Consider the following 23,237-nt stretch of genomic DNA (forward strand, 5'->3'; position numbering starts at 1 on the left):
ATCTTCAGACCATGCCTTATCACTGTATTTTTTTGTGGAACAATTGACAGAAGCGTTCGCCTGTAACAGCCAATCGAATTTTGCGGCGAAGCCGCCAAACAGGAAGTGAGCTCATATCTCAGCAATGCTTTCATGTATCAAAACCAAACTTAGTGCATGGTCCCCAGGACCCACCAGGAGGACGCTCAAGAAATTTGGTGACCTTTGACCTCTAGGGGGCTCTGGAATTGGCAAAAATGTATTTTGGCCTGTAGTTGCTGCATTATTCTGCAATGGAGGTCAATGGTAGCCCATAGAACCGTCTGGTTCATCCTGATGATGCACAAATAATTTGGTGAACTTTGACCTCTATGGGGTCATTGAAATCACAGCAAGCACGATAATATTTCAATCAATCTTTTATTTTTGATGTGAAACTGATGACAGCGAGTTCCATCCAGTTAATTCTAAAGCGTGCGTGCAAGAGTGGGGCGGGGTGGGACGGGCAGGGGCGATAGCGGCGGTGGGTTGGCTGGGTGAGGGGGCGGCGACACTCACCCTGGTTCAGTGACACAAAATCAGTTATGTTTTCATGTGAAACTTGACCTTGTAACTCAGCCAATCTTGGGTTGTTTGACATGGAACTTGCTGTGACTGCTTAATGCTATATGCCTGATTCACGGCATTGAGTTGCATGGCAAATCTGGCCTGCTGAACTGCCTGCTTGGCCCCCACATTGCTGCTTGCAGCTATATTTGGGGGCCAAGCAGCGAAGCTGCGAAGCCCCATTGTGTTTCTATGATTTCTTATTATTATTATTATTATTATTTAACATCTTTCCTCTGCCATTGGAGTCTATGGCAGCCTATAGAACCGTCTGGTAAAAAGTTGTGAAATTTGGCACACTGATTGGGGACAGTGCCATGATTAATTTCACCAAGTTTCATGTTGGCACCTTGACCGCTCTAGCGCCACCAACAGGCCAAAGTTGGACGTGCGTTCACGCACGTAACTTTTGACCCGTATGTCCGATTGTCACAAATGAGGTATCGTTGGAATCCTTGGACCAAGCCGAGTTCAACGCACCCTATGACGTCATTTTCCGCCATGATGGATTTTCCGCCATATTGGATTTTAGTGAAAGTGAAACTAAAACTTCACAGGTCACAAATTTTGTCCGATCGTCACCAAACTTGACTCACATGATCTTCAGACGAAGCCTCACAAAAGTTGTGGTGTTTTGTCTTCGGAACTATAACCGTTCACCCGTAATATCCAATCGAAATTTGCGGCGAAGCCGCCAAACAGGAAGTGAGCTCATATCTCAGCAACCCATTCATCTATCATAACCAAACTAAGTACATAGACTCAGGACCCAATCAAGGGGACGTTCAAAAAATCTGGTGACCTTTGACCTCTAGGGGGCGCTGTAATTTAGGAACATGCCTTTTGGCCTGTAGCTGCAGTTGTGCTTAGAATTAAAATGCACTAGTGGTGTCTGGTAATACTGTTGGAGGTCCTTAGGCCGACCCAAGCCAACTTGTGATGTCATCATAATTGATTCGGCCGCCATATTGGATTTAATCAAAAACACGTACAAATTTTCGCAGGCCACAAATTTCAACGGATCCTCACCAAAATTGGCAGAGACCATCTTCAGACCATGCCTTATCAGTGCATCGCTTTTCGGAACGATTGACAGTAGCATTCGGCTGTAACAGCCAATCGAAACTTGCGGCGAAGCCGCCAAACAGGAAGTGAGCTCATATCTCAGCAACCCTACCATGTATCATAACCAAACTTACTACATAGGTTCAGGACCCCATTAGGAGGACGCTCAAAAAATGTGTTGACCTTTGACCTGTAGGGGGTGCTGCAATTAGCAATATTGCATTTTGATCTGTAGTTGCGATGTGTTTTATCGATCTTTTATTTTTGGATGTGAAACTGATGACAACATGTTCCATCCAGTTCATTCTAATGCGTGTGTGGTAGGGCGGGGCGGGACGGGGTGGGACGGGCAGGGGTGATTAGGTGGGGGGGCTGGCTGGCGGAGGCTGTGGCAATACTCAGCCCTGTTTCAACCCTACAAAGTCAGTTATGTTTGATGTGACACTTGTTGAAAGTGTTGATCACGATGTCTGCTGAGTTCTATCTTGTCGCCGTGGCTACTCCGGCCTATTCTGCTTGGCCCCCTCATTGCTGCTTGCAGCTATATTTGGGGGCCAAGCAGCGAAGCTGCGCGGCAACCCTTAGTGATTCTACCTTTTCTTATTATTGGGGGCCAAGCAGCGAAGCTGCGAGGCAACCCATAGTGATTCTACGTATTCTTATTATTATTATTATTATTATAACGAAACGCTAATTTGCCATTAAACCATACAGTAAAAAGTTGGGATATTCGGCACATTGATTCGGTTCAGTCATATCTTTAATTTATCAAAGTTTCAAGTCTGCACTTTGAGTGCTCTAGCGCCACCAACATTTCAAATTTTTTATTACATCTATGCACATAACGTTTGAATGGTACACCACATTTTGAACATTAAGGTATATTTGGAATCCTTGGATGAGACCGAACTCAACGCAGATGTCAATTTATGGGGTAAACGTAATTGATCAGGCTGCCATATTGGATTTAATCAAAAACACCTAAAAGGCATCAAAGTTGGCAAAGTTTGTCCGATTTTCACGAAACTTGACGAAGATGATCTTCAGACCATGACTCATAAATGCATTGCTTTTTGGAGCCATATTCAAAACCCGTCGCCCGTGGTGACCAATCAAGTTTGGCGGCGAAGCCGCCAAACAGGAAGTGAAGTAATCTCAGCAAGGCTTTCGCGTATCAACACCAAACTCAGTACAGGGTCTCAGTACCCAATTAGGAGGAGGCTCAATAAATGTGATGACTTTTGACCTATAGGTGGCGCTATAATTAGCAAAATTACGTTTTAGCCTGTAACGGGTCATGTGTTTGGAATTAAAGCATATTAGTGATATCTGTTAATACCTTGAGAGGTCCTTAGGCCGACACATGCCAACATGTGACGTCAACATAATTGATTCGACCGCCATATTGGATTTCACCAAAAACATTTAAAAGGCATCAAAGGTCACAAAGTTTCTCCGATTTTCATGAAACTTGACGCAGATGATCGTCAGACCATGACTCATAAACGCATTGCTTTTTGGAGACATATTCAAAACCGGTTGCCCGTGACAACCAATCACGTTTGGCGGCGAAGCCGCCAAACAGGAAGTGAAGTGATCTCAGCAAGGCTTTCGCATATCAACACCAGACTCAGTACAGGGTCTCAGGACCCAATTAGGAGGAGGCTCAATAAATGTGATGACTTTTGACCTATAGGTGGCGCAATAATCACAAGAAGTGGGCTCATATTTCAGCAATGCTTTCACATATTGAAACCAAACTTAGTATATGGACTTGGGACCTCATCCTGAGGACAGACAATAATTTTAGCAACCTTTGACCACTAGGGTTGCTATAATTTGCAACACTTTCTCGTATCAACACCAAACTTGGTATATGGACTCGTGACTACAACCTGAGGACGCACAATAAATTTGGTGACTTTTGACCACTAGGGGTGCTATAATTATCAACACTTTCTCGTATCGACACCAAACTTGGTATATGGACTCGTGACTACAACCTGACTATGCACAATACATTTGGTGATGTTTGAGGTGTGCATATGTATGGGGGGTTATTGGGGTGTGTGGGAGAGGAAGTTTATCTGTGTATATGTGTGTGTGTGGGACGGGTGGTTAATTGGGTGTATGTATAATGTAGCAACATTGGGTTGCCATGACAACTCCTGCTCAACTGCTTGGCCCCCACATTGCTGCTTGCAGCTATATTTATTATTATTATTACACATCTTTCCGCTGTCATTGAAGTCTATGGCAGCCCATAGAACCGTACAGTAAAAAGTTGTGAAATTTGGCACATTGATTCGGGACAGTATAAAAATTAATTTGAGCAAGTTTTATGCCTGAACCACAGAGAGTCTAGCGCCACCAATGGGTCAAAGTTGACATTGCATCCATGCAATTAACTTTTGAACCGTATGCCCGATTTTGAATATCGCAATATCTTTGGAAGTCTTGGATGAGGCCGAACTCAACGCACCCCATGACGTCAATTTCCGCCATGTTGGATCTTCCGCCATATTGTATTTCATCAAAAACACTTAAAAGGCATCAAAGTTCGCAAAGTTTGTCCGATTTTCACGAAACTTGACGCAGATGATCGTCAGACCATGACTCATAAACGCATTGCTTTTTGGAGACATATTCAAAACCGGTTGCCTGTGACGACCAATCAAGTTTGGCGGCGAAGCCGCCAAACAGGAAGTGAAGTGATATCTCAGCAAGGCTTTCGCGTATCAACACCAAACTCAGTACAGGGTCTCAGTACCCAATTAGGAGGAGGCTCAATAAATTTGATGACTTTTGACCTATAGGTGGCGCTATAATTAGCAAAATTATGTTTTAGCCTGTAACGGGTCATGTGTTTAGAATTAAAGCATATTAGTGATATCTGTTAATACCTTGAGAGGTCCTTAGGCCGAAACATGCCAACATGTGACGTCAACATAATTTATTCGACCGCCATATTGGATGTCATCAAAAACACTTAAAAGGCATCAAAGGTCAGAAAGTTTCTCCGATTTTCACGAAACTTGACGCAGATGATCGTCAGACCATGACTCATAAACGCATTGCTTTTTGGAGACATATTCAAAACCGGTTGCCTGAGACGACCAATCAAGTTTGGCGGCGAAGCCGCCAAACAGGAAGCGAAGTAATATCTCAGTAAAGCTTTAACGTATCAAAACCAAACTCAGTACATGGGGTCAGGACCCAATAAGGAGAAGGCTCAATAAATTTGATGACTTTTGACCTATAGGTGGCGCTATAATAAGCAAAATTACATTTTGGCCTGTAACGGGTGATGTGTTTGGAATTAAAACTTACTATTGGTGTCTGTTAATGTTAATGTTAATATACTAGTGATGTCTCTGGGAGGTCCTAAGGCTGACAGATGTGATTTTGTGATGTCAACATAATTGATCTGGCCGCCATATTGGATTTAATCAAAATCACTTAAAAGGCATCAAAGGTCACAAAGTTCATCCGATTTTCATGAAACTTGGTTCAGATGATCTTCAGACCATGACTCACAAACGCATTGCTTTTTGGACCCATATTCAAAACCCATCGCCCGTCTTGACCAATCAAGTTTGGCGGCGAAGCCGCCAAACAGGAAGTGAAGTGATCTCAGCAAGGCTTTTGCGTATCAACACCAAACTCAGTACAGGGTCTCAGGACCCAATTAGGAGGAGGCTCAATAAATTTGATGACTTTTGACCTATAGGTGGCGCTATAATAACATGAAGTGGGCTCATATTTCAGCAATGCTTTCACATATTGAAACCAAACTTAGTATATGGACTTGGGACCTCATCCTGAGGACAGACAATAATTTTAGCAACCTTTGACCACTAGGGGTGCTATAATTTGCAACATTTTCTCGTATCGACACCAAACTTGGTATATGGACTCATGACTACAACCTGAGGACGCACAATAAATTTGGTGACTTTTGACCACTAGGGGTGCTATAATTATCAACACTTTCTCGTATCGACACCAAACTTGGTATGTGGACTCGTGACTACAACCTGACTATGCACAATACATTTAGTGATGTTTGAGGTATGCATATGTGTGGGGGGTTATTGGGGTGTGTGGGAGAGGAAGTTTATCTGTGTATATGTGTGTGTGTGGGACGGGTGGTTAATTGGGTGTGTGTATAATGTAGCAACATTGGGTTGCCATGACAACTCCTGCTCAACTGCTTGGCCCCCACATTGCTGCTTGCAGCTATATTTATTATTGGGGGCCAAGCAGCGAAGCTGCGCGGCAACCCTTAGTGATTCTACCTTTTCTTATTATTATTATTATTATTACACATCTTTCCGCTGTCATTGAAGTCTATGGCAGCCCATAGAACCGTACAGTAAAAAGTTGTGAAATTTGGCACATTGATTCGGGACAGTATAAAAATTAATTTGAGCAAGTTTTATGCCTGAACCACAGAGAGTCTAGCGCCACCAATGGGTCAAAGTTGACATTGCATCCATGCAATTAACTTTTGAACCGTATGCCCGATTTTGAATATCGCAATATCTTTGGAAGTCTTGGATGAGGCCGAACTCAACGCACCCCATGACGTCAATTTCCGCCATGTTGGATCTTCCGCCATATTGTATTTCATCAAAAACACTTAAAAGGCATCAAAGTTCGCAAAGTTTGTCCGATTTTCACGAAACTTGACGCAGATGATCGTCAGACCATGACTCATAAACGCATTGCTTTTTGGAGACATATTCAAAACCGGTTGCCTGTGACGACCAATCAAGTTTGGCGGCGAAGCCGCCAAACAGGAAGTGAAGTGATATCTCAGCAAGGCTTTCGCGTATCAACACCAAACTCAGTACAGGGTCTCAGTACCCAATTAGGAGGAGGCTCAATAAATTTGATGACTTTTGACCTATAGGTGGCGCTATAATTAGCAAAATTATGTTTTAGCCTGTAACGGGTCATGTGTTTAGAATTAAAGCATATTAGTGATATCTGTTAATACCTTGAGAGGTCCTTAGGCCGAAACATGCCAACATGTGACGTCAACATAATTTATTCGACCGCCATATTGGATGTCATCAAAAACACTTAAAAGGCATCAAAGGTCAGAAAGTTTCTCCGATTTTCACGAAACTTGACGCAGATGATCGTCAGACCATGACTCATAAACGCATTGCTTTTTGGAGACATATTCAAAACCGGTTGCCTGAGACGACCAATCAAGTTTGGCGGCGAAGCCGCCAAACAGGAAGCGAAGTAATATCTCAGTAAAGCTTTAACGTATCAAAACCAAACTCAGTACATGGGGTCAGGACCCAATAAGGAGAAGGCTCAATAAATTTGATGACTTTTGACCTATAGGTGGCGCTATAATAAGCAAAATTACATTTTGGCCTGTAACGGGTGATGTGTTTGGAATTAAAACTTACTATTGGTGTCTGTTAATGTTAATGTTAATATACTAGTGATGTCTCTGGGAGGTCCTAAGGCTGACAGATGTGATTTTGTGATGTCAACATAATTGATCTGGCCGCCATATTGGATTTAATCAAAATCACTTAAAAGGCATCAAAGGTCACAAAGTTCATCCGATTTTCATGAAACTTGGTTCAGATGATCTTCAGACCATGACTCACAAACGCATTGCTTTTTGGACCCATATTCAAAACCCATCGCCCGTCTTGACCAATCAAGTTTGGCGGCGAAGCCGCCAAACAGGAAGTGAAGTGATCTCAGCAAGGCTTTTGCGTATCAACACCAAACTCAGTACAGGGTCTCAGGACCCAATTAGGAGGAGGCTCAATAAATTTGATGACTTTTGACCTATAGGTGGCGCTATAATCACAAGAAGTGGGCTCATATTTCAGCAATGCTTTCACATATTGAAACCAAACTTAGTATATGGACTTGGGACCTCATCCTGAGGACAGACAATAATTTTAGCAACGTTTGACCACTAGGGGTGCTATAATTTGCAACACTTTCTCGTATCGACACCAAACTTGGTACCTGGACTCGGGACCACATCCTGAATAAGGACAATACATTTAGTGACCTTTGACCACTAGGGGCGCTATAATTAGAAAAACTTTATCGTATCGACACCAAACTTGGTACATGGACTCGGGAACACATCCTGAAGACGCACAATATATTTAGTGAGCTTTGACCACTAGGGGTGCTACAATTATCAACACTTTCTTGTATCGACACCAAACTTGGTATGTGGACTTGTGACTACAACCTGACTACGCACAATAAATTTGGTGATGTTTGAGGTATGCATATGTGTGGGGGGTTATTGGGGTGTGTGGGGGAAGAAGTTTATCTGTGTATATGTGTGTGTGTGGGACAGGGGGGGTTAATTGGGTGTGTGTATAATGTAGCAACATTGGGTTGCCATGACAACTCCTGCTCAACTGCTTGGCCCCCTCATTGCTGCATGCAGCTATATTTGGGGGCCAAGCAGCGAAGCTGCGCGGCAACCCATAGTGATTCTACGTATTCTTATTATTATTATTATTATTATAACGAAACGCTAATTTGCCATTAAACCATACAGTAAAAAGTTGGGATATTCGGCACATTGATTCGGTTCAGTCATATCTTTAATTTATCAAAGTTTCAAGTCTGCACTTTGAGTGCTCTAGCGCCACCAACATTTCAAATTTTTTATTACATCTATGCACATAACGTTTGAATGGTACACCACATTTTGAACATTAAGGTATATTTGGAATCCTTGGATGAGACCGAACTCAACGCAGATGTCAATTTATGGGGTAAACGTAATTGATCAGGCTGCCATATTGGATTTAATCAAAAACACCTAAAAGGCATCAAAGTTCGCAAAGTTTGTCCGATTTTCACGAAACTTGACGCAGATGATCTTCAGACCATGACTCATAAATGCATTGCTTTTTGGAGCCATATTCAAAACCCGTCGCCCGTGGTGACCAATCAAGTTTGGCGGCGAAGCCGCCAAACAGGAAGTGAAGTAATCTCAGCAAGGCTTTCGCGTATCAACACCAAACTCAGTACAGGGTCTCAGTACCCAATTAGGAGGAGGCTAAATAAATTTGATGACTTTTGACCTATAGGTGGCGCTATAATTAGCAAAATTACGTTTTAGCCTGTAACGGGTCATGTGTTTGGAATTAAAGCATATTAGTGATATCTGTTAATACCTTGAGAGGTCCTTAGGCCGACACATGCCAACATGTGACGTCAACATAATTGATTCGACCGCCATATTTGATTTCATCAAAAACACTTAAAAGGCATCAAAGGTCATAAAGTTTGTCCGATTTTCACGAAACTTGACGCAGATGATCGTCAGACCATGACTCATAAACGCATTGCTTTTTGGAGACATATTCCAAACCGCTTGCCTGTGACGACCAATCACGTTTGGCGGCAAAGCCGCCAAACAGGAAATGAAGTGATCTCAGCAAGGCTTTTGCGTATCAACACCAAACTCAGTAGAGGGCCTCAGGACCCAATTAGGAGGGGGCTCAATACATTTGATGACTTTTGACCTATAGGTGGCGCTATAATCACATGAAGTGGGCTCATATTTCAGCAATGCTTTCACATATTGAAACCAAACTTAGTATATGGACTTGGGACCTCATCCTGAGGACAGACAATAATTTTAGCAACCTTTGACCACTAGGGGTGCTATAATTTGCAACACTTTCTCGTATCAACACCAAACTTGGTATATGGACTCGTGACTACAACCTGAGGACGCACAATAAATTTGGTGACTTTTGACCACTAGGGGTGCTATAATTATCAACACTTTCTCGTATCGACACCAAACTTGGTATATGGACTCGTGACTACAACCTGACTATGCACAATACATTTGGTGATGTTTGAGGTGTGCATATGTGTGTGGGGTTATTGGGGTGTGTGGGAGAGGAAGTTTATCTGTGTATGTGTGTGTGGGACGGGTGGTTAATTGGGTGTGTGTATAATGTAGCAACATTGGGTTGCCATGACAACTCCTGCTCAACTGCTTGGCCCCCACATTGCTGCTTGCAGCTATATTTATTATTATTATTATTTAACATCTTTCCTCTGCCATTGGAGTCTATGGCAGCCTATAGAACCGTCTGGTAAAAAGTTGTGAAATTTGGCACACTGATTGGGGACAGTGCCATGATTAATTTCACCAAGTTTCATGTTGGCACCTTGACCGCTCTAGCGCCACCAACAGGCCAAAGTTGGACGTGCGTTCACGCACGTAACTTTTGACCCGTATGTCCGATTGTCACAAATGAGGTATCGTTGGAATCCTTGGACCAAGCCGAGTTCAACGCACCCTATGACGTCATTTTCCGCCATGATGGATTTTCCGCCATATTGGATTTTAGTGAAAGTGAAACTAAAACTTCACAGGTCACAAATTTTGTCCGATCGTCACCAAACTTGACTCACATGATCTTCAGACCAAGCCTCACAAAAGTTGTGGTGTTTTGTCTTCGGAACTATAACCGTTCACCCGTAATATCCAATCGAAATTTGCGGCGAAGCCGCCAAACAGGAAGTGAGCTCATATCTCAGCAACCCATTCATCTATCATAACCAAACTAAGTACATAGACTCAGGACCCAATCAAGGGGACGTTCAAAAAATCTGGTGACCTTTGACCTCTAGGGGGCGCTGTAATTTAGGAACAGGCATTTTGGCCTGTAGCTGCTGTTGTGCTTAGAATTAAAACGCACTAGTGATGTCTGGTAATACTGTTGGAGTTCCTTAGGCCGACGCAAGCCAACTTGTGATGTCATCGTTATTGATTCGGCCGCCATATTGGATTTAATCAAAAACACATACAAGTTTTCGCAGGTACAAATTTCAGCGGATCCTGACCAAAATTGGCAGAGACCATCTTCAGACCATGCCTGATGAGTGTATTGATTTCTGGAACAATTGAAAGAAGTATTGGCCTGTACCAGCCAATCGAAATTTGCGGCGAAGCCACCAAACAGGAAGTGATTTCATATCTCAGCAACGCTTTCATGTATCAAAACCAAACTTAGTACATGTACCTCCGACCCCATCGGGAGGACGCTCAAGAAATTTGGTGACATTTGACCTCTAGGGGGCTCCGTAATTGACAAAAATGCATTTTAGCCAGTAGTTGCTGATGCGCATTATTTTGCAATGGAAGTCAATGGCAGCCCATAGAACCGTCTGGTAAAAAGTTATACAATTTTGCACACTAATTGGGGACAGTCCAATAATTCATTTCACCAAGTTTCATGACGGCACCTTATGCGCTCTAGCGCCACCAACTGGCCAAAGTTGGATTTGTGTTCACGGACGTAACTTTTGACCTGTTGACCCGAATGGCAAAATGAGGTATCATTGGAATCCTTGGGCCAAGCCGAGTTCAACACACCCTATGACGTCAATTTTTGACCTCTCTGTTTAAATCACAGCAAGTGTGATCATATCTCAGTCAATCTTTTATTTTTGATGTGAAACTGATGACAGCAAGTTCCATCCAGTTCATTCTAAAGCGTGCGTGCAAGGGTGGGGCGGGGTGGGATGGGCAGGGGCGGTTGCGGCGGTGGGCTGGCTGGGGGAGGGGGTGGCGACACTCAGCCCTGGTTCAGCTCCACAAAATCAGTTTTGTTTTGATGTGAAACTTGACCTTGTAACTCAGCCAATCTTGGGTTGTATGGCATGGAACTTGCTGTGACTGCTTAAGGCTATATGTCTGATGCAACGGCATTGACTTACATGGCAAATCTGGCCTGCTGAACTGCCTGCTTGGCCCCCACATTGCTGCTTGCAGCTATATTTGGGGGCCAAGCAGCGAAGCTGCGAAGCCCCATTGTGTTTCTATGATTTCTTATTATTATTATTATTATTATTTAACATCTTTCCTCTGCCATTGGAGTCTATGGCAGCCTATAGAACCGTCTGGTAAAAAGTTGTGAAATTTGGCACACTGATTGGGGACAGTGCCATGATTAATTTCACCAAGTTTCATGTTGGCACCTTGACCGCTCTAGCGCCACCAACAGGCCAAAGTTGGACGTGCGTTCACGCACGTAACTTTTGACCCGTATGTCCGATTGTCACAAATGAGGTATCGTTGGAATCCTTGGACCAAGCCGAGTTCAACGCACCCTATGACGTCATTTTCCGCCATGATGGATTTTCCGCCATATTGGATTTTAGTGAAAGTGAAACTAAAACTTCACAGGTCACAAATTTTGTCCGATCGTCACCAAACTTGATTCACATGATCTTCAGACCAAGCCTCACAAAAGTTGTGGTGTTTTGTCTTCGGAACTATAACCGTTCACCCGTAATATCCAATCGAAATTTGCGGCGAAGCCGCCAAACAGGAAGTGAGCTCATATCTCAGCAACCCATTCATCTATCATAACCAAACTAAGTACGTAGACTCAGGACCCAATCAAGGGGACGTTCAAAAAATCTGGTGACCTTTGACCTCTAGGGGGCGCTGTAATTTAGGAACATGCCTTTTGGCCTGTAGCTGCAGTTGTGCTTAGAATTAAAATGCACTAGTGGTGTCTGGTAATACTGTTGGAGGTCCTAAAGCCGACCCAAGCCAACTTGTGATGTCATCATAATTGATTCGGCCGCCATATTGGATTTAATCAAAAACACGTACAAATTTTCGCAGGCCACAAATTTCAACGGATCCTCACCAAAATTGGCAGAGACCATCTCCAGACCATGCCTTATCAGTGCATCGCTTTTCGGAACGATTGACAGTAGCATTCGGCTGTAACAGCCAATCGAAACTTGCGGCGAAGCCGCCAAACAGGAAGTGAGCTCATATCTCAGCAACCCTACCATGTATCATAACCAAACTTACTACATAGGTTCAGGACCCCATTAGGAGGACGCTCAAAAAATGTGTTGACCTTTGACCTGTAGGGGGTGCTGCAATTAGCAATATTGCATTTTGATTTGTAGTTGCGATGTGTTTTATCAATCTTTTATTTTTGGATGTGAAACTGATGACAACATGTTCCATCCAGTTCATTCTAATGCGTGTGTGGTAGGGCGGGGCGGGACGGGGTGGGACGGGCAGGGGTGATTAGGTGGGGGGGCTGGCTGGCGGAGGCTGTGGCAATACTCAGCCCTGTTTCAACCCTACAAAGTCAGTTATGTTTGATGTGACACTTGTTGAAAGTGTTGATCACGATGTCTGCTGAGTTCTATCTTGTCGCCGTGGCTACTCCGGCCTATTCTGCTTGGCCCCCTCATTGCTGCTTGCAGCTATATTTATTATTATTATTCCGCCATTGAAGTCAATGGCAGCCCATAGAACCGTCTGGTGAAAAGTTGTGAAATTTGGCACACTGATTAGGGACAGTCCCATGGTTAATGTCACCAAGTTTCATGATGGCACCTCAAGCACTCTAGCGCCACCAACAGGCCAAAGTTGGACATGCGTTCACGCACGTAACTTTTGACCCGTATGGCCGATTGTCAAAAATGAGGTATCATTGGAATCCTTGGACCAATCCGAGTTAAACGCACAGTATGAAGTCATTTTCCGCCATGATGGATTTTCCGCCATATTGGATTTCATCAAAAACACTAAAAAGTCCTCTCAGGTCACATATTTTGTCCGATTGACACCAAACTTCACAGATATCATTTACAGACCATGCCTCATTAATGCATTGCTTTTTGTCTCCGGAACTAAAACCGTTCGCGCGTAACAGCCAATCGAAATTTGTGGCGAAGCCGCCACACAGGAAGTGAGCTCATATCTCAGCAACCCATTGATCTATCATAACCAAACTAAGTACATGGACTCAGGACCCAATCAGGGGGACGCTCAAGAAATCTGGTGACCTTTGACCTCTAGGGGGCGCTGTAATTAAGAAACATACCTTTTGGCCTGTAGCTGCAGTTGTGCTTAGAATTAAAATGCACTAGTGGTGTCTGGTAATACTGTTGGAGGTCCTTAGGCCGACCCAACCCAACTTGTGATGTCATCGTAATTGATTCGGCCGCCATATTGGATTTAATCAAAAACACGTACAAGCTTTCGCAGGTCACAAATTTCAGCGGATCCTCAACAAAATTGGCAGAGACCATCTTCAGACCATGCCTTATCAGTGCATTGCTTTCTGGAGCAATTGACAGAAGCATTCGGCTGTAACAGCCAATCGAAATTTGTGGCGAAGCCGCCACACAGGAAGTGAGCTCATATCTCAGCAACCCATTGATCTATCATAACCAAACTAAGTACATGGACTCAGGACCCAATCAGGGGGACGCTCAAGAAATCTGGTGACCTTTGACCTCTAGGGGGCGCTGTAATTAAGAAACATACCTTTTGGCCTGTAGCTGCAGTTGTGCTTAGAATTAAAATGCACTAGTGGTGTCTGGTAATACTGTTGGAGGTCCTTAGGCCGACCCAACCCAACTTGTGATGTCATCGTAATTGATTCGGCCGCCATATTGGATTTAATCAAAAACACGTACAAGCTTTCGCAGGTCACAAATTTCAGCGGATCCTCAACAAAATTGGCAGAGACCATCTTCAGACCATGCCTTATCAGTGCATTGCTTTCTGGAGCAATTGACAGAAGCATTCGGCTGTAACAGCCAATCGAAATTTGCGGCGAAGCCGCCAAACAGGAAGTGAGCTCATATCTCAGCAACCCTTGCATGTATCAAAGCCAAACTAGGTGCATGGACTCAGGACCCAATCAGGGGGACACTCAATAAATCTGGTGACCTTTGACCTCTAGGGGGCGCTGTAATTAAAAAAACATGCCTTTTGGCCTGTAGCTGCTGTTGTATTTGGAATTAAAATGTACTAGTGGTGTCTGGTAATACTGTTGGAGGTCCTTATGCCGACCCAGGCCAACTTGTGATGTCATCGTAATTGATTCGGCCGCCATGTTAGACTTAATCAAAAACATCAAAAAGTTTTCACAGGTCGCAAATTTCATATGATTTTCACCAACATTGGCACAGACCATCTTCAGATCATAACCTATCAATATGTTGCTCTCTGGAACAATTGACAAAAGCATTCGCCCCTACCAGCCAATCGACATTGGTGGCGAAGCCGCCAAACAGGAAGTGAGCTCATATCTCAGCAACCCTATAATGTATCATAACCAAACTTACTACATATATTCATGACCCCATTAGGAGGACGCTCAAAAAATGTGGTGACATTTGACCTGTAGGGGGTGCTGCAATTAGCAATATTGCATTTTGATGTGTAGTTGTTGATGTGTTTTATCAATCTTTTATTTTTTGATGTGAAACTGATGACAACATGTTCCATCCAGTTAATTCTAATGCGTGCGTGCAGGGGCAGGGCAGGGCAGGACGGGGTGGGACGGGCTGGGGTGATTAGGTGGGGGGGGCTGGCTGGTGGAGGCGGTGGCAATACTCAGCCCTGTTTCAGCCCTGTTCATCCCGGGTGTCTGCTGGGTGTCTGCTGAGTTCTATCTTGTCACCGTGGCTACTCCGGCCTATTCTGCTTGGCCCCCTCATTGCTGCTTGCAGCTATATTTATTATTATTATTTAACATCTTTCCTCTGCCATTGGAGTCTATGGCAGCCTATAGAACCGTCTGGTAAAAAGTTGTGAAATTTGGCACACTGATTGGGGACAGTGCCATGATTAATTTCACCAAGTTTCATGTTGGCACCTTGACCGCTCTAGCGCCACCAACAGGCCAAAGTTGGACGTGCGTTCACGCACGTAACTTTTGACCCGTATGTCCGATTGTCACAAATGAGGTATCGTTGGAATCCTTGGACCAAGCCGAGTTCAACGCACCCTATGACGTCATTTTCCGCCATGATGGATTTTCCGCCATATTGGATTTTAGTGAAAGTGAAACTAAAACTTCACAGGTCACAAATTTTGTCCGATCGTCACCAAACTTGACTCACATGATCTTCAGACCAAGCCTCACAAAAGTTGTGGTGTTTTGTCTTCGGAACTATAACCGTTCACCCGTAATATCCAATCGAAATTTGCGGCGAAGACGCCAAACAGGAAGTGAGCTCATATCTCAGCAACCCATTCATCTATCATAACCAAACTAAGTACATAGACTCAGGACCCAATCAAGGGGACAATCAAAAAATCTGGTGACCTTTGACCTCTAGGGGACGCTGTAATTTAGGAACATGCCTTTTAGCCTGTAGCTGCTGTTGTACTTAGAATTAAAACGCACTAGTGATGTCTGGTAATACTGTTGGAGTTCCTTAGGCCGACCCAAGCCAACTTGTGATGTCATCGTAATTGATTCGGCCGCCATATTGGATTTAATCAAAAACACGTACAAGTTTCCGCAGGTCACAAATTTCAGCGGATCCTGACCAAAATTGGCAGAGACCATCTTCAGACCATGCCTGATGAGTGCATTGATTTCTGGAACAATTGAAAGAAGTATTGGCCTGTACCAGCCAATAGAAATTTGCGGCGAAGCCGCCAAACAGGATGTGATTTCATATCTCAGCAACGCTTTCAGGTATCAAAACCAAACTTAGTACATGTACCTCCGACCCCATCGGGAGGACGCTCAAGAAATTTGGTGACATTTGATCTCTAGGGGGCTCCATAATTGACAAAAATGCATTTTGGCCAGTAGTTGCTGATGCGCACTATTTTGCAATGGAAGTCAATGGCAGCCCATAGAACCGTCTGGTAAAAAGTTATAAAATTTTGCACACTAATTGGGGACAGTCCGATAATTCATTTCACCAAGTTTCATGACGGCACCTTATGCGCTCTAGCGCCACCAACCGGCCAAAGTTGGATTTGTGTTCACGGACGTAACTTTTGACCTGTTGACCCGAATGGCAAAATGAGGTATCATTGGAATCCTTGGGCCAAGCCGAGTTCAACACACCCTATGACGTCAATTTTTGACCTCTCTGTTTAAATCACAGCAAGTGTGATCATATCTCAGTCAATCTTTTATTTTTGATGTGAAACTGATGACAGCAAGTTCCATCCAGTTCATTCTAAAGCGTGCGTGCAAGGGTGGGGCGGGGTGGGATGGGCAGGGGCGGTTGCGGCGGTGGGCTGGCTGGGGGAGGGGGTGGCGACACTCAGCCCTGGTTCAGCTCCACAAAATCAGTTTTGTTTTGATGTGAAACTTGACCTTGTAACTCAGCCAATCTTGGGTTGTATGGCATGGAACTTGCTGTGACTGCTTAAGGCTATATGTCTGATGCAACGGCATTGACTTACATGGCAAATCTGGCCTGCTGAACTGTCTGCTTGGCCCCCACATTGCTGCTTGCAGCTATATTTGGGGGCCAAGCAGCGAAGCTGCGAAGGCACCCATTGTGTTTCTATCTTTTCCTACTATTATTATTATTATTACACATCTTTCCTCTGCCATTGAAGTCTATGGCAGCCCATAGAACCGTCTGGTGAAAAGTTGTGAAATTTGGCACTGTAATTAGGCAGAGTCCCATGATTAATTTCACCAAGTTTCAAGTCCGCACCACGAGCGCTCTAGCGCCACCAACAGGCCAAAGTTGGACATGCGTTCACGCATGTATCTTCTGACCCGTTGGCCCGATTTTAAAAATTGAGGTACCATTGGAATCCTTGGACCAGGCCGAGTTCAACGCACCCTATGGCGTCGTTTTCCGCCATGATGGATTTTCCGCCATATTGGATTTTAGTGAAAGTGAAACAAATTTTTCACAGGTCACAAATTTTGTCCGATCGACACCAAACTTGACATACATGATCTTCAGACCAAGCCTCACAAAAGTTGTGGTATTTTGTCTCCGGAACTATAACCGTTCATCCATAATATACAATTGAAATTTGCGGCGAAGCCGCCAAACAGGAAGTGAGCTCATATCTCAGCAACCCTTGCATGTATCAATGCCAAACTTGGTGGATAGACTCAGGACCCAATCAGAGGGAAGCTCAAAAAATTTGGTGACCTTTGACCTCTAGGGGGCGCTGTAATTAAGAAACATGCCTTTTGGCCTGTAGTTGCTGTTGTGCTTAGAATTAAATTGCACTAATGATGTCTGGTAATACTGTTGGAGTTCCTTAGTTCGACCCAAGCCAACTTGTGATGTCATCGTAATTGATTCGGCCGCCATATTGGATTTAATCAAAAACACGTACAAGTTTTCGCAGGTCACAAATTTCAGCGGATCGATCCTGACCAAAATTGGCAGAGACCATCTTCAGACCATGCCTGATGAGTGCATTGATTTCTGGAACAATTGAAAGAAGTATTGGCCTGTACCAGCCAATTGAAATTTGCGGCGAAGCCGCCAAACAGGAAGTGATTTCATATCTCAGCAACGCTTTCATGTATCAAAACCAAACTTAGTACATGTACCTCCGACCCCATCGGGAGGACGCTCAAGAAATTTGGTGACATTTGACCTTTAGGGGGCTCCGTAATTGACAAAAATGCATTTTGGCCAGTAGTTGCTGATGCGCATTATTTTGCAATGGAAGTCAATGGCCGCCCATAGAACCGTCTGGTAAAAAGTTATACAATTTTGCACACTAATTGGGGACAGTCCAATAATTCATTTCACCAAGTTTCATGACGGCACCTCAAGCGCTCTAGCGCCACCAACAGGCCAAAGTTGGATTTGTGTTCACGGACGTAACTTTTGACCTGTTGACCCGAATGGCAAAATGAGGTATCATTGGAATCCTTGGGCCAAGCCGAGTTCAACACACCCTATGACGTCAATTTTTGACCTCTCTGTTTAAATCACAGCAAGTGTGATCATATGTCAGTCAATCTTTTATTTTTGATGTGAAACTGATGACAGCAAGTTCCATCCAGTTCATTCTAATGTGTGCGTGCAAGGGTGGGACGGGGTGGGATGGGCAGGGGCGGTTGCGGCGGTGGACTGGCTGGGGGAGGGGGCGCCGACACTCAGCCCTGGTTCAGCCCCACAAAATCAGCTATGTTTTGATGTGAAACTTGACCTTGTAACTCAGCCAATCTTGGGTTGTATGGCATGGAACTTGCTGTGACTGCTTAAGCCTACATGTCTGATGCAACGGCATTGACTTACATGGCAAATCTGGCCTGCTGAACTGCCTGCTTGGCCCCCTCATTGCTGCTTGCAGCTATATTTGGGGGCCAAGCAGCGAAGCTGCGAAGGCACCCATTGTGTTTCTATCTTTTCCTACTATTATTATTATTATTACACATCTTTCCTCTGCCATTGAAGTCTATGGCAGCCCATAGAACCGTCTGGTGAAAAGTTGTGAAATTTGGCACTGTAATTAGGCAGAGTCCCATGATTAATTTCACCAAGTTTCAAGTCCGCACCACGAGCGCTCTAGCGCCACCAACAGGCCAAAGTTGGACATGCGTTCACGCATGTATCTTCTGACCCGTTGGCCCGATTTTAAAAATTGAGGTACCATTGGAATCCTTGGACCAGGCCGAGTTCAACGCACCCTATGGCGTCGTTTTCCGCCATGATGGATTTTCCGCCATATTGGATTTTAGTGAAAGTGAAACTAATTTTTCACAGGTCACAAATTTTGTCCGATCGACACCAAACTTGACATACATGATCTTCAGACCAAGCCTCACAAAAGTTGTGGTATTTTGTCTCCGGAACTATAACCGTTCATCCATAATATACAATTGAAATTTGCGGCGAAGCCGCCAAACAGGAAGTGAGCTCATATCTCAGCAACCCTTGCATGTATCAATGGCAAACTTGGTGGATAGACTCAGGACCCAATCAGAGGGAAGCTCAAAAAATTTGGTGACCTTTGACCTCTAGGGGGCGCTGTAATTAAGAAACATGCCTTTTGGCCTGTAGTTGCTGTTGTGTTTAGAATTAAATTGCACTAATGATGTCTGGTAATACTGTTGGAGTTCCTTAGTTCGACCCAAGCCAACTTGTGATGTCATCGTAATTGATTCGGCCGCCATATTGGATTTAATCAAAAACACGTACAAGTTTTCGCAGGTCACAAATTTCAGCGGATCCTGACCAAAATTGGCAGAGACCATCTTCAGACCATGCCTGATGAGTGCATTGATTTCTGGAACAATTGAAAGAAGTATTAGCCTGTACCAGCCAATTGAAATTTGCGGCGAAGCCGCCAAACAGGAAGTGATTTCATATCTCAGCAACGCTTTCATGTATCAAAACCAAACTTAGTACATGTACCTCCGACCCCATCGGGAGGACGCTCAAGAAATTTGGTGACATTTGACCTCTAGGGGGCTCCGTAATTGACAAAAATGCATTTTGGCCAGTAGTTGCTGATGCGCATTATTTTGCAATGGAAGTCAATGGCCGCCCATAGAACCGTCTGGTAAAAAGTTATACAATTTTGCACACTAATTGGGGACAGTCCAATAATTCATTTCACCAAGTTTCATGACGGCACCTCAAGCGCTCTAGCGCCACCAACAGGCCAAAGTTGGATTTGTGTTCACGGACGTAACTTTTGACCTGTTGACCCGAATGGCAAAATGAGGTATCATTGGAATCCTTGGGCCAAGCCGAGTTCAACACAACCTATGACGTCAATTTTTGACCTCTCTGTTTAAATCACAGCAAGTGTGATCATATGTCAGTCAATCTTTTATTTTTGATGTGAAACTGATGACAGCAAGTTCCATCCAGTTCATTCTAATGTGTGCGTGCAAGGGTGGGACGGGGTGGGATGGGCAGGGGCGGTTGCGGCGGTGGACTGGCTGGGGGAGGGGGCGCCGACACTCAGCCCTGGTTCAGCCCCACAAAATCAGCTATGTTTTGATGTGAAACTTGACCTTGTAACTCAGCCAATCTTGGGTTGTATGGCATGGAACTTGCTGTGACTGCTTAAGCCTACATGTCTGATGCAACGGCATTGACTTACATGGCAAATCTGGCCTGCTGAACTGCCTGCTTGGCCCCCTCATTGCTGCTTGCAGCTATATTTGGGGGCCAAGCAGCGAAGCTGCGAAGGCACCCATTGTGTTTCTTAGTTTTCTTATTATTATAAATCCTCTGCCATTGAAGTCTATGGCAGCCCATAGAACCGTCTGGTGAAAAGTTGTGAAATTTGGCACACTAATTAGGCAGTACTCCATGATTAATTTCACCAAGTTTCAAGTCCGCACTCCGAGCGCTCTAGCGCCACCAACAGGCCAAAGTTGGACATGCTTTCACGCACGTAACTTCTGACCCGTTGCCTCGATTTTGAAAAATGACCTATCCTTGGAATCCTTGGACCAAGCCGGGTTCAACTCACCCTATGACGTCATTTTCCGCCATGATGGATTTTCCGCCATATTGGATTTTAGTGAAAGTGAAACTAATCTTTCACAGGTCACAAATTTTGTCCGATCGTCACCAAACTTGACACACATGATCTTCAGGCCATGCCCCATTAATGCATTGCTTTTTGTCTTCGGAACTAAAACCGTTCGCGCGTAACAGCCAATCGAAAATTGCGGCGAAGCCGCCAAACAGGAAGTGAGCTCATATCTCAGCAACCCATAAATCTATCATAACCAAACTTAGTACAAGGACTCAGGACCCAATCAGGGGGACGCTCAAGAAATCTGGTGACCTTTGACCTCTAGGGGGCGCTGTAATTAAAAAACATGCCTTTTGGCCTGTAGCTGCAGTTGTGCTTAGAATTAAAACGCACTAGTGGTATCTGGTAATGCTGTTGGAGGCCCTTAGGCCGACCCAAGCCAACTTGTGATGTCATCGTAATTGATTCGGCCGCCATATTGGATTTAATCAAAAACACGTACAAGTTTTCGCAGGTCACAAATTTCAACGGATCCTCACCAAAACTGGCAGAGACCATCTTGAGACCATGCCTTATCAGTGCATTGCTTTCTGGAGCAATTGACAGAAGCATTCGGCTGTAACAGCCAATCGAAATTTGCGGCGAAGCCGCCAAACAGGAAGTGAGCTCATATCTCAGCAACGCTTTCATGTATCAAAACCAAATTTAGGACATGTACCTCAGACCCCATCGGGAGGACGCTCAAGAAATTTGGTGACATTTGACCTCTAGGGGGCACCGTAATTGACAATAATGCATTTTGGCCAGTAGTTGATGATGCGCATTATTTTGCAATGGAAGTCAATGGCAGCCCATAGAACCGTCTGGTAAAAAGTTATACAATTTTGCACACTAATTGGGGACAGTCCAATGATTCATGTCACCAAGTTTCATGTCGGCACCTCCCGCGCTCTAGCGCCACCATCAGGCCAAAGTTGGAGTTGCGTTCATGCACGTAACTTCTGACCCGTTGACCCAATTGTCAAAAATGAGGTATCGTTGGAATCCTTGGACCAAGCCGAGTTCAACGCACCCTATGACGTCATTTTCCGCCATGATGGATTTTCCGCCATATTGGATTTTAGTGAAAGTGAAACTAAAACTTCACAGGTCACAAATTTTGTCCGATCGTCACCAAACTTGACATACATGATCTTCAGACCAAGCCTAACAAAAGTTGTGGTGTTTTGTCTTCGGAACTATAACCGTTCACCCGTAATATCCAATCGAAATTTGCGGCGAAGCCGCCAAACAGGAAGTGAGCTCATATCTCAGCAACCCATTCATCCATCATAACCAAACTTAGTCCATGGACTCAGGACCCCATCAGGGGAAAGCTCAAGAATTTTGGTGACCTTTGACCTCTAGGGGGCGCTTTAATTAAGAAACATGCCTTTTGGCCTGTAGATGCTGTTGTGCTTAGAATTAAAACGCACTAGTGGTGTCTGATAATACTGTTGGAGTTCCTTAGGCCGACACAAGCCAACTTGTGATGTCATCGTAATTTATTCGGCCGCCATATTGGATTTAATCAAAAACATCAAAAAGTTTTCGCAGGTCACACATTTCAGCGGATCCTCACCAAAATTGGCGGAGACCATCTTCAGACCATGCCTTACCAGTGCCTTGCTTTTTGTAACAATTGACAAAAGCATTCACCCGTAACAGCCAATCGAAATTGGTGGCGAAGCCGCCAAACAGGAAGTGAGCTCATATCTCAGCAACCCTTTCATGTATCATAACCAAACTTACTACATATATTCATGACCCCAATAGGAGGACGCTCAAAAAAATTGGTGACCTTTGACCTGTAGGGGGTGCTGCAATTAGCAATATTGCATTTTGATGTGTAGTTGTGCTTTATCAATCTTTTATTTTTTGATGTGAAACTGATGACAACATGTTCCATCCAGTTAATTCTAATGCGTGCGTGCAAGAGCAGGGCAGGGCAGGACGGGGTGGGACGGGCTGGGGTGATTAGGTGGGGGGGGCTGGCTGGCGGAGGCAGTGGCAAAACTCTGGGCAAAAGCCCTGTTTCAGCCCTACAAAGTCAGTTATGTTTTGATGTGAAAGTTGTTGAAAGTGTTAATCGCGGATGCCTGCTGAGTTCTATCTTGTCGCCGTAGCTACTCCGGCCTATTCTGCTTGGCCCCCTCATTGCTGCTTGCAGCTATATTTATTGGGGGCCAAGCAGCGAAGCTGCGAAGCCCCATTGTGTTTCTATGATTTCTTATTGGGGGCCAAGCAGCGAAGCTGCGAAGGCACCCATTGTGTTTCTATGATTTCTTACTAT

This window comes from Alosa pseudoharengus, unplaced genomic scaffold (assembly GCF_046254945.1).
Source record: "Alosa pseudoharengus isolate Yale_2024_CS ecotype anadromous, Long Island Sound unplaced genomic scaffold, YU_APseudo_1.1 YU_APseudo_1.1_scf_77, whole genome shotgun sequence".
Classification (NCBI taxonomy): Eukaryota; Metazoa; Chordata; class Actinopteri; order Clupeiformes; family Clupeidae; genus Alosa; species Alosa pseudoharengus.